The sequence below is a fragment of the Coturnix japonica genome, chromosome 26 (genome assembly GCF_001577835.2).
Source record: "Coturnix japonica isolate 7356 chromosome 26, Coturnix japonica 2.1, whole genome shotgun sequence".
NCBI lineage: Eukaryota > Metazoa > Chordata > Aves > Galliformes > Phasianidae > Coturnix > Coturnix japonica.
The window spans coordinates 102,490-112,288 of record NC_029541.1 but is presented as its reverse complement, the minus strand read 5'-3'; the positions used below and the strand labels follow the sequence as shown (position 1 = coordinate 112,288).

Sequence of the window (9,799 nt, the reverse complement as noted above, 5' to 3'; positions counted from 1 at the left end):
CCCCGGGCAGGCTGAGTGCTGAGCCTGGCAGGCGGCAGAGTCCCATACCCGGCACACAGCCCCTGGGGCACAGCAGGGACCCTGCTCTGCAGGACATCCCTGGGCACCCTCCTGAAGCCCCGGCTGCACAGCCTGCAGCCATGCTGGGACATGCAGCCCTCATGGCTGTGCTCTGATGCTGCAGCACAGAAGCCCTCAGCTGGAGCAGAAGGCTTTTTCTACTGTAATGTAACATGCAGTGAGTGAAGCCAGATCTGCTGTTGGATGTCCTGCATTTAGATAACCCTCTATTAAAAGCAGTTGCATAACCTACTGCAAGTGACTTACCTTGCTGTGGTCTTTGAGCAATGCTCCTGCTGTGAGCTCACAGTACTCTCACACACTACACATCTTGTAAGTTCTCTCCAATTTCTCTTGTCGATTGTCACCTGCAGGCTGTGCTGTGCACAAGAGCTGCTCCTCGCACAGCTGTCTCTCTACAGCATTGTCCACTTTTATGAGCTCCTTGTGTCCTGGCCCAGCTGAGCAGCAGAGGATGTCAGTTTTATCCTTCCCACTCATTTCCCCTGTGGTGCCCCTGGGTCCTCATGGCTATCAACTCCTTAAAGACAACAGTATCATAACTGTTCTTTGAAATCTTCTGAGTTATCCAAAGTCATTTCCTGACATCTTCTGAGTCCTACTTGAGAGTGTTTGATTAAACAAAAAGGGCAACAAGACAAGGACAGGGGGAGTTGAGACATCCTCTGCAGGGCTGTGATCCAGTGGATGCAGTGCAGGTGCCTCATCCCTAGATGGAAACCCTGGGGCAGAAATGGGATTCAGCTCCCCACAGACCCACAGGAGCTGAGATTCCTCTGGTTCATCTCAGATGTGCACAAGGAGTTGTACAGTGTTGCTTTAATATCTTCTTTAAACCCAAATCTAAATACACAGACAATAAATGTATTTTGGATTCTTCCTCCTTATGCTCTCTCCAAATACCTCTCCATTTTGCTGAACAAGTTCTGAAAACCTGAAGAATATCACAGGAAGGCATAAGGCACAAGAGGCTTTTAAGTTTATAATGGGCCCCAGGGCGCATTTGATGCTGAGTCCATCAATCTCCAGTGCAGAGAGAAGTTTGCACAAAGTGCTCAGCAAGACAAAGTCAGAAGTAACAGTGAAGTTTCTTGGAGTATTAATGGGCCCACTGAGGGCTATTACCAAGCAAGCTTCCCAAGTGACTTGTTAGAGCAGATAATTGGAAGCCATGGCTACAGGCAGTGAAAGGCACTGGCATGGTGGCTCTGATGCTAAGAAACCCCTCCTTTGCCTTATGAAGCAGACAGGCCAGCATGATTCCCAGACCCTTGGCATGGAGATCCTGTCACTCATGTTGGCTCAGGACCCTTCCTGGGGATGTGGGATGGAGATCTGTATGATGTTAAATGAAAGACATGAGGACAGTGGATTCCAGGCTCAGCATCTATGTCTGCAAGGATGCTGTCAAGTTCATGTCCCATGTGTGCCCTGTGTCTCATAGCAGGATGTGGGATGTAAGAAAGGCCCAGTCTGTACAAGCAATCAATCCCACTGAAACTTCAGATCTCTCAGTTCCAGTGCCCTCCTTTGCACACTCTCCCATAGTTTGATGTACTTTAGGTTCCCAGAAGTGCACCCAGTGCTCCAGGTGAGGCAGTAGCAATGCAGAGCAAAGAGGGACAAACCTTTCTCCCACCCAGCTGGCAATAAATTGCTTGATGCACTTTAGGGGACTGTTGGCCTTCTTGGCTGGCTGGGCACACTGCTGACTCACTTTCAATTTGATGCTGACCAGGACCCCCAGTCCTTTTCAGTCAGATTTCTCTCCAGTGTCCCATATCCAGTCAGTGTGTATGTCCAGGGTTGCCCCTACCCAGGTGCACAATCAGGCACTTGTTATACTTTATGCACTTGGTGCTTAGTACCAACTGGTACCCACCCTCAGTGGAGGGAACAGCACCTCCTCATCTGGTATCATCAGCAAACTTGCTCAGAACATCTTCTAGTTCTGCATGCAAGTCATCCACAAAAACATGAGAGAAGTGGCCCGAAAATGGAGCCATGGGGGACCCTGATAGTGACCATCTACCAGGCTGATGGAACCCATTGACTATAATCCCTTTGGCCTGACCTATTGGCCAACTACTCACCCACCATGTTCTGTTTCTGTCTAGACTAATGCAAGGCAGTCACTACCAAGCCTTGTGACTTCCTCTGCCATGAAAGAAAGAAGGGTGGCCGTGGTGGGTGACTCCCTTCTCAGAGGAATAGAGGGCCCCATTTGCAGACTGGACCCGAGCCGTCAGGAAGTCTGCTGCCTTCTTGGCTTCAGGTCAGGGACATAACGAGGAAACTCCCAATGCTGGTTAGGTCCACTGATTATTTTCCACTACTCATAGTTTAGGTGGGCAGTGATGAAATTTCTTAGATAAGACTACAAACTATAAAAAGAGATTTCAGGAATTTAGGCCATTTAGTTCACAAAGTGGGAGATCAAGTGATTTTTTGTTCTATACCTTCAGTGGCAGTGAGGGACACAGAGCAGGCTTGGAAAGCAAAGCAATGAACAATTGTCTCAGAGGTTGGTACTGAGCCAGAAACTTTGAGTTCTTTGATCACAGGACAGTTTACTTGGCCCATGGTCTGTTATCCATGAATGGAACCCAACTGTCTCAAAGGGGGAAGTGAATCCTAGCATAGACGGTAGCGGGGCTTATCGAAAGAGCTTTAAACTAGCTACGATGGGGGAGGGGACAAAACAGGGCTTACCAGAGATAAGCCTAGGGAAATGCTGTTTGAGCTGGGAGAGAGGCAGATGCCTCAGCTGAAGTGCGTCTACACCAACGCACGCAGCTTGGTCAACAAGCAAGAGGAGCTGGAAGCAACTGTGCATCTGACAAACCATGACCTAGTTGCTATTACCGACCCATGGTGGGACCACTGCCATGACTGGAGTGCTGTGATGGATGGTTACAAGCTCTTCAGAAGGGATAGAGGAGGAAGGAAGGGTGGTGGTGTGGCCCTTTATATTAAAGAGAGTTTTGATGTTGAAGAGCTTGGGCTTCAGAATGAAGTGCATGTTTGTAAGGATCGGGGGAAAGGCCTGTAAGTGTGACATCTTGCTAAAGGTTTCTTATAGACCGCCTAATCAAGATGAATTGATGGGTGAGGCATTCTATGAGCAGCTTACTGAAGTCGCAAGATTGCCAGCACTCATTTTCTTGGGAGACTACAACTTCTCTGATATATGCTGGGAATATAATAAATAGCAGAGGAATCAGTCCAAGAGGTTTATAGATTGCATGCAAGACAGCTTCCTTACACAGCTGGTATGAAGTCCTACCAGGGGTGGTTCCTTGCTAGACCTGCTCTTCACTAACAGTGAAGGACTGGTAGGAGTTGAGAAGGTTGGGGACTGTCTTGGGCAGAGTGGCCATGAAATGGTAGAATTCTCTATTCTTGGAGATGTCAGAAGGGTGACTAGCAAAACTACTATCCTGAACTTCTAGAGGGCGGACTTTGACCTGTTCAGGACACTTGTAGCACAGGTCCCTTGGGAGTCGCTCCTTATGGGTAAAGGGGTCCAGGAAGCCTGGACACTCCTCAAGATGGAAATCTTAAAGGCACGAGATCAGGCTGTCCCTGAATGCCATAAGGTGAGCCATAGGGGAAGAAGACCAGTGCAGATGAACTGGGAAAAACTATTGAGACTCAGGAAGAAAAAGAGAATCTCCGTCCTCTGGAAGAAGGGGCTGGGTACTTGGGGAGATTACAAGGAAGTTGCTAAGGCATGCAGGGAGGAAGTTAGGAAGGCACATTAATTCCCTGTCCCTTAATCCATGCCCAGAGCTTCTCAGCCATGTCACTGCCAACTGTAAGCTCCATGCAGAGTTCAAGTGGGACACAGAGGGCACAGCCTTCTGCTGGGTGGATGCAAGTGTTGGTGGAACCAGATGGGACAAAGCCCTCCCACCATGCCCTCCTGGGAAAATGGCCACCCCAAGAATGGCAGTCTGCCTCCTCCATGACCCCATCTGAAATGCTCCTGCACTGATTGATTATAGGGCTTTAAACCAGGTCCAAATGGGGAAGGGTGGGGAATTGGATGTGACAGAGAAGGGCTGAGGGATATTGTTGCTGTTGGAGATTGAATGGAAAGCCTCTGAGTTGTTCTATAGGATTGTGTGAGGATTCCTCAGAGAAAGTCTTGTTGCCAATACCCCGTCCTAAATCTTACTGTGTACCCTCTGGGGGTAACCCCAACCTACTGCTGCCCTAAAGTGCCTGTAGACCAGTGCGGGTAGCATGGGAAATAAACGGGACAAATCAAGAGAAAACCACAGAGCTTTTCCTTTCATGCAGGCTGCTGATTCTGAGCAAGGCCCTGAACATCAGTACCACAGTGTAGATGCAAGACCCAGACAGGCTAAATCAAAGCATGCTTCTGGAAGGGGATGCTTTCTGAAGAATCCTTACACTAATGAGAGGACCACAAACATTCACTCAGCGAACTCCAAATCTCTGTGCCTTTGCAGGCCTAGGGTCTTGTTTGTCTCACAGAGACATGGTGGGATGGTTCTCACCTCTGAACTGTAGCAGAGCAGATACCAATTCTTTATGACGGATGGCCAAGGACAATTAGGAAAGGCTGCTGCCATCTGTGAGAGTGCACTGAGCTCTGCCTGGGGATGGCAGAGGAGCCACCTGAATACTGATGGAAAGGTTTCAAAAAGAAGAGCAGCAGATTCTGTTCCTTGCTTCCTGATCAGGAAGAACAAGAGGAGGGGGACAGGCAGGAATCTGAGTTACATCTGGGATGGAATTTTTTTCTTCAGACTGCCTGCTATGGTGCAGTGTTTTGGTTCTAGGTGAAAAAAAACGTTGATAACACTGTGGTGTTTACAGCTGCTGCTAAGCAGCATTGTACAGAGCCAAGGCCATGGTCAGTGGAGGGCTCAAGGAAGTGGGAGGGAACAGTGAGGACAGCTGACTGAAAGTGGCTGAAGGGATGTTGCGTACCATCTGACAGCAAGCAGAAGGAGTGTTGAAAGTGTTGGGAGTTCATCTCACTCTCTTGACTGCCCAGGGCCCAGCTGGGCATCAGTCTGGTGGTGCTGAGCAAGTGCTTGTGCATTAGTTGTTACATACAATTCCATATCAACGGATATATAGTGATAACTATTACTCCTCTCCTTTTATCTCTCTTAGTAAACTGCTTTGTTACAACCCAGAAGTTGTACTCTTTTTCCCAGTTCTCATCCCCATCCCACTGGGAATGGGGCAGTGCACAGAGCACTGTGTGCAGCTGACCCGCCTGCTGGGTTCAACCACCACCGTCATTTTGGTGCCTGATGTGAGTCTCCAAGGGTTGAGATAACAGCACATCTATTCAGAGTGAGATAACACAGGGCTTCGTGGGAGCTGGAGAACTGCTGGCAATGATGCTGATTGTTCCCTTATTTGTGGAGCTTGCTGAGCCTTCTCATAAAGCTGCATTTCACAGCTCCTTGCTTGCTGCTTGTTTTCCCTGCTGCATCATTTGTCAACTCTGGATGCTGGATTAGGGTATTTATTTTGCTATGCTGTTTGACCTTGGTTTGTACCACGATAAAATTGGCAAAGTGAAGTTTTGTGCACATTCAGCTCTTTGGACATCTTTGGGTTTTGGAAGTAATATTGTTGGTATGATTAGGAATTACACATTTTACACTGTCGTCTCTGGGAGACCAGGGGTATTCAAGGAGAGACTGGATATTGTGTTGAGGGACATGGTTAAGTGGGAGCTATTGGTAATAGGTGAACGGTTGGATTGGATGATCTTTCAGGCCTTTTCCAGCCTTGGTGATTCTATGATTCTAGGATTGAGGTTAAACAATTATTCAGGAATATCAGTGAGAGATCTGCCCCAAGGTGAGAAGGCTCTGCATGGCAGGGGGTGTGGGACAGTCTGGGCAGCTGCCTGGAGTGGTGGGCACCCCCAGGGCTTTGGAACTTCATCTCCGAGCAACTGCAGGATCCTGAGAAACTGGTAGAATATTGGAGACAGGTCTGCTGTGGCACTGGTAATCCTAAAAAGGCCCAAATGACTGCAGTGTGCCAGGGCCTGGCCCACACCTACTGAGCTGTGTTCAACACTATTCAGCATCTTCAAGGGGAAGAGAGCTGGATCTGCTGACATTGCTGCAGCCTCTGCAACTCCTGGCACAGTCCCTGCAATAGCTCCAAGTTTTTGCTACACATCCTGCAGTTGCTCCAAGCTCTGGACAGATCCCACTGTCACTCCACCCCTCATAAGGAGCTCTGCGGTCACTTATGCTACAGGTCCTGTAGCTGTTCCAAGTATTGAGATAAGAAAATTAAGCAAACCACTGAGTGCTGCTGTAGAGACGACGGGACTGCTGTGAGACACACAAGACCTTCAGGCCTGTAGAAATGAGAGGACTCGAATCCTCTGTGCACTGTATCAGTGTAAAGAGAGGAGGAATGAAAAGAACTAGTTGTGCTTCTATCTGTGGCTGTACCTTCCCCAAATCCAGACAAAGTTGGATAAGAGAAGAGCTAAGGAAAAGCGTATTTTGAATGCTATTTATTTATCTCTTAACCTATTCGGGGAATCTGGTTCCATGTTTACATGAGCTCTTGGAGTGAGAAAATGGATAGTAGGTGTGAAAGAAGTGAAACAAATTTTTATTTATAAGTTCAATAACATTTTTTTGCACGTTGCTATATCTCACATAATCAATCAATCAAAGATGCATAAAAGATGAAGAACCATCACTGGGAATCATGCGATGAAGATGTGCACTTTATTGAAGCGGGAATAGTGAGTATTGCAACACCTTCCTGAGAGCGTGCTTGATCTCCCTGTTCCTCATGCTGTAGATAATAGGGTTCAGTGTTGGAGGAACCACTGAGTACAGAAGTGCCACTGTCAGATCCAGGAGTGGGGAGGGAATGGAGGGGGGCTTCAGGTAGGCAAAAGCACCAGTGCTGAGAAACAGGGAGACCACGGCCAGGTGAGGGAGGCACGTGGAGAAGGCTTTGCGCCGTCCCTGCTCAGAGGGCATCCTCAGCACAGCCACGAAGATCTGCACATAGGACACAACTATGAAAACATAGCAGCCTACGTCTAAACTGATAGTAAAAATGAGAAACACAACTTCCCTGAGATTTGATTCTGAGCAGGAGAGCTTGAGGATCTGGGGAATTTCACAGAAAAACTGGTTGACAACATTGCCTTGGCAGAGAGGCAGTGAAAACGTACTGGCAGTGTGCAGCAGGGAATTGAGAACCCCAGTGCCCCAGGCAGCTGCTGCCATGGTGGCACAAGCTCTGCTGTCCATCAAGGTCCCGTAGTGCAGGGGCTTGCAGATGGCAACATAGCGGTCATAGGACATGATGGTGAGAAGGGAATACTCTGCTGACATGAAGAAGGTAAAGAAAAAGAGCTGTGCAGCACATCCTGTGTAGGAGATGGCCCTGTTGTCCCAGAGGGCGTTGGGCATGGCTTTGGGGAGAGTGGTGGAGATGCTGCCCAGGTCGAGGAGGGCCAGGTTGAGGAGGAAGAAGTACATGGGGTGTGCAGGCGCGGGTCGCAGGCTACGGCTGTGCTGATGAGGCCGTTGCCCAGGAGGGCAGCCAGGTAGATGCCCAGGAAGAGCCAGAAGTGCAGGAGCTGCAGCTGCCGCGTGTCTGCCAACGGCAGCAGGAGGAACTCACTGATGGAGCTGCTGTTGGGCATCTGCTGTTGTTGGGCTTGGAGTCCTGCTCAGAGTGCAAGAAAGATAATGACAAATCCAGACCATTCTCAGAGACACTCCTCCTGCTACAATATGTAACATTTTGGTTCTTCTACAACAGTGCAGATTTAGCTCCATTACTTGCATTTAATTTCATGTATTTCAGCATTCCTTAAGCAGAAGCAGCATATGGAGCTCTAACCTTCCTTTTATTTTCTTATGCCTTCTCCCTGGATATTTTCATCTGTTTCATGTCTCATATCTTTACCCCAAGTGCTCTTAGAGCCCTTTACCCCAGCTTCTGTGGCATTCAGTTTCAGTTAGAAAATGCTGTCTGTTTGTAGGATAAGTGAAGTATTCATGTCTATAGAAAATGATGATAATTACAATTGGTTCCATCCTTCGAGAAAGGGGAGACTGAAAGCACATCATGTGTGACTGTTCACAAAACAAGCAATTGATTGATGAAAAATTCTCAGAACTCTTATTGCCCCTTTTAGATTTCTGACTCCAGTCCTATTTGCCTCAGAACAGGAAATGGAAACCCCCTGCCTTGGCGCTCCTCTTGCAAAGGGTCCTGGGAAACATACTGCTATGCAGTGGAGCTGTGATCCCCNCTGCTATAATATGAAATGTTTTCATTCTCCTACAACAGTGTACATTTAGCACCATTACTTGCATTTAATTTCATTTTGTTCAGCATTCCTTAGGCAGAAGCAGCATTTGGAGCTCTAACCATTCCTCTTACTTTCTTACCTTATCCTGTCTCCCTGGATATTTTCATCTGTTTCCTGTCTCATATCTTTACCCCAACTGCTCTTAGTGCCCCAAAAGCAGCCTCTGTGCCATTCAACTTCAGTTAGAAAAAGCTGCCTGTTTGCAGCTAAAGTGAATTATTCATGCCTACAGAAAATGATGATAATTAAAATTGTTTCCATCCTTCAAAAAATGGGAGACTGGAAGCACAACACGTATGACTGTTCACAAAACAAGCAACTGACTGATGAAAAATTCTCAGAAGTGTGACAGCCACTTTCTGCCTCCAATTCGTTTTGCCTCAGAACAAGAAATGGAAATCCCCTGCCTTGGATCTCCTCTTCCAAGGGCCCTAGAAAACAGAGTTGTGCAATGGATCTGTGATCCCCCTGCCCCAGGCAGCAGCTGTGGCAGCACAAGCCCTGCCGGGGGGCTCCTTCCCCCCACACGTCTCCCCGCAGCGCCGTGGGCATCTTGCCGGGCAGGCTGAGTGCTGAGCCTGGCAGGCGGCAGAGTCCCATACCCGGCACACAGCCCCTGGGGCACAGCAGGGACCCTGCTCTGCAGGACAGCCCTGGGCACCCGCCTGCAGCCCCGGCTGCACAGCCTGCAGACATGCTGGGACATGCAGCACTCAGGGCTGTGCTTTCACACTGCAGCACGGAAGCCCTCAGCTGGAGCCGAAGTCTTTTTCCACAGTAGAGAAAAATGCAGTACCTGCAGCCGGATCTGCTATGGGGTGTCCCAGATTGTTAGTGCTCTATGAAAAGCAGCTCACGGTCCGCAGAGAGACTTACCATGTCATGCTCTGTGAGCAATGTTCCTGCATCGATCTCACAGCCCACTCACACCATACACATCCTGTAAGCTCTCTCCAATTTCTCTCCTCTCCTTCTGTNTGGCCAACAGCTCCTGAAAGACAACAGCATCATGACTGTGCTTTGAAATTCGCTCAATTAACCACCACATGTCCAGTGGTCAGTGACTGATTGGAGACATATAACGAGTACTTTCAGAGTTAGTTTGATGAAGCACAAAGGGCACCCAGATGAGGACGGGGAGGTTTGGACTTTCCCTGTGCAGGGACAGAAATCCTGGAGCTGAAATGGGATTCAGCTCCCTACACACCTACAGGAGCTGGGATTCCTCTGATTCAGTTGAGAAGTGCACAAGGAGTTGCCTGCATGTGAGCTCCTGCTCTGAGTCCTCGGTCCTTCAGCTGGGAGGCAGCTGCTTGCACTCAGACACTGGGTGATGCCCAAGGTGCCTGGGCTGCTCCT

General features: G+C 48.7%; 2 pseudogenes; one reads left to right on the top strand and one right to left on the bottom strand.

Moving 5' to 3' along the window:
• Positions 1 to 9,799, top strand: part of LOC107324590 — a 226,993-nt pseudogene that overhangs the window by 201,918 nt on the left and 15,276 nt on the right.
• Positions 5,540 to 9,402, bottom strand: LOC107324623 (annotated as a pseudogene).